We start from the raw sequence: 3164 nt of genomic DNA on the forward strand, positions 1-3164 counted from the left end.
CCGCGCGTAAAGCCGCCGCCGCGCTCTCCCGATTCAAATGAAAACAACCATTCGAATTTGGCGCTAAGCGCTGCGATTGGACGCGGCGGTGCGGAGACAGACCAATGGGCAAGGAGCGAGGGCGGGCAGGGGCGGAGCTAGCGGGGAGGGCGCGGGCTCCGCGGGGCGGGGTGGCGGGCTTCCTGTGCACCTGGGGCGCTTTCTCAGGGTCCTCACCGGGGACAGAGTAACAAGGGTGGAAATGCGACATGGTCTCACTGCCGCGAAACCCGTCTCGCCTCCTTTTCTTTAAGGACAAACACAGTTGTACACAATATGCGACTCATTGCTGGAAGGTTTGGAAATTTTTAAAGTTCCCATAGCTCCCCAATGATAACCGATTATTACAAGCAATCTCTTGTGTCCTTTCCCAGCTATGCAGGTACTAGTCTCTTTCAAAAACACACTAAAAAAGCATGGTATGCACATTGTTCTGTATTTTGTGTTCTCTGCTTCCTTCGTCCCGTGGACATTAATCTTGAGCACACGTTCCCCTTTCACTTTCTTTTTGATGGCTGCAGAGCATTTGATTTGAGAAACCATAATTTCCTTAATCACGACTATTGCTATCCATTTATACTGAGGTTCCCAGTATTTGCCTCTTAGAAAACAAATTCTCCAATTGTGCCTTACAACAAGAAGGGCTTCTAAAATAACCACAGGATTGCCTCCTAGAGCCACCTTCCTGGGGGGGCGGGGGGGAGGGCGCTCCTGTGGAACATGAAATGGGTTCACCATTGCTTTAAAATGAATTGACAAATGAACTTTGAAGCTTCCTGCTCCTGAGGGGTAAGTCAGAGATGGACCGCCTTCAGGAATATGGAGTCGCTCCTAGGAAGGAAACGTGAATGTGTAGGACCTCCAACTCCTAATTGTCTGGGACAAGGCTGATGTAGGTAATTCGAATGCATGGATGCTATTAACCTTCTTTAGGGGATTAGTTTCCATTTCCTCCCCCTTTACGCTACCACAGAAAGCGCATCTCTGAACCACCCCAGGAAACGCCACTTCTGTCCCTCTAATTACTGCTTCCTATCAGGGACGGCTCTGTGACCTTGCTGGGGCAGCCTAATTAGAACGGGGAGGTGCTGAACTTCCTGTCAAATCATCTTACACACACTCCGAAGTACACGGAGTCAGCGCTCTAGACAGAGCAGGAGTTACAGGAAGACTTAGGGGGTTGGCAAAGTGCCAGACCCGCAGGACAGTCCCCTTAAACCGTTTGGTGGCCTACTTCAGCGGTGGGGCTTTCGGCTGGGTTTGAAGCTTGGCTCACCACCTAAGATTTCTTTGAAAACGCAGATGTCACTCCTGTGAGGAGAATCCCACGCCCATCTGCAGGGCTGGCATCTGGACCCCCAGCCCCGCTCCAACACCATCAGAGTCTCGAATAGAGTGTAGAGTGGGGACCCCGTTAGAGCAACGGGCACCCCAGATGGGCAGGAAAAGGCTTTGGCCTGAGGGCTTGTCAGGGTATCCCCTGTCGGATGCTCATAGCGCTCACACACCCGCGGTCAAATCAATCAGGCCAAGAAAGTGTCTCCAGGGGACTTCCCTGTCCTTGGACCCCTTCTCCTTGTGCCTCCCCCCTGCCACCTTCACTTGCCTGAAATTTACTTGGGGAGGGGCACCTGGGCGGCTCAGTCGTTAAATGTCCAACTCTTTGATTTCGGCTCAGGCAGTGATCTCATGGTTCCTGAGTTCGAGCCCCACACTGGGCTCCATGCTGATGGTATGGAGCCTGCTTGGGATGTTCTCTCTCTCCCTCTCTCTCTGCCCCTTCAGCTCTCTCTCTCCCTCTCTGTTTTTCAAAATATATAAATCAACTTTAAAGAATTAAATTCTTGAAATCCACTTGGAGGATGGCTCCAGGCATCTAATAAGGGACCATTTGACAATCCTTTTCAGTTCCACATCCATCCACTTGATGAGAAGGTGTATTTCTATTATGGGGTATATGTTTAAAAGGTATTTATCACCTTTGAAATGTGTGTGTTGTTTGGTCATCTGTGTTCCAGTAAATAGTATATTCTGTGATCTCTGACACTTCATCCAGGAGAAAAGGTGGGGGGAGGGCGGTACAGGGCAGGGAGGTCCAGGTGCCCCTCCCCGGGCAGGCTGCGCCCCCATAAGTGTGGTCGGTCCTGGCTGAGTCTCACCCCGGCACCCTGGGAACTGCCCTTGCCAGGTGCTCCAAGCCCACAGGCGCCCTCAAGGCTGCAGGAAGAGGTCATGGTACCAACCATCACCGGAACTGCTGTCTTCCTTCCTAACTTCCCTTCCCCTCCAGGTCTCTTAATCACATCCCTCCTCCAGCCAGCTTTCTAGTTTCCAGGGCAGAGGAGGGCCTTACAGTGGGGGTAGGAACAGCACAGGTGGCCAGGGGTGGGGCTGGGATCCTTCTGAAACGGATCTGGCGTGTTCTTCCCTCTCACAGGTCAGCTACACCACTGAGACCCTGGAGACCCCTAGACATCCACTGGCCGTCAGCTTCAGCCACGACACCCAAGCACTGACCCAGCCCCAGGCCGCTTGCTTGGCTTCAACCACCAGCTGTAAAGCTGGGCTATCTCCCCAGGGCCCCCAAGGCCAGGTGTGCCCAGCCCCCTGAGCCAGACCCCAGTTGCCTCTCACCCAGCTCTTTGGCCCGCATTCCGCAGGTGGGTGGGCAGGTGGCCTAGGGTGTTGGGAGGCCCCTGACTCCCCAACCTCTTCCCACACTGGGTCACCTGGGCCTTTCTTCCTGGCTTGTCAGGGAGGCCAGTTCCATCTACGCCCCAGCACGTGTGTGGGACCACAGCTCCACATAGTCCTTACGCTCCACTAACCCGGAGAAAAGAGGAACCCGAACACTGATCTCTACTCTCTGAGTTTAGAAAAAGAAACTGGGACAAAGTATGATATCGAAAAACATGAAAGAAATTTTGAAAAACTTAAAAAAATGTTTATTTAATTTCGAGAGGCAGAGAGAGTGTGCACATGAGCAGGGCGAGGGGCAGAGAGAGAGAGGGAGAGAGAGAGAATCCCAAGCAGGCTCTGAGCTGTCAGTGAGAGCCCGACACGGGGCTGGATACCAACCACGAGATCATGACCTGAGCCGAAATCAAGAGTTGGATGCTTAGCCA

Source organism: Acinonyx jubatus, chromosome D2, assembly GCF_027475565.1.
Source record: "Acinonyx jubatus isolate Ajub_Pintada_27869175 chromosome D2, VMU_Ajub_asm_v1.0, whole genome shotgun sequence".
NCBI classification, from domain to species: domain Eukaryota; kingdom Metazoa; phylum Chordata; class Mammalia; order Carnivora; family Felidae; genus Acinonyx; species Acinonyx jubatus.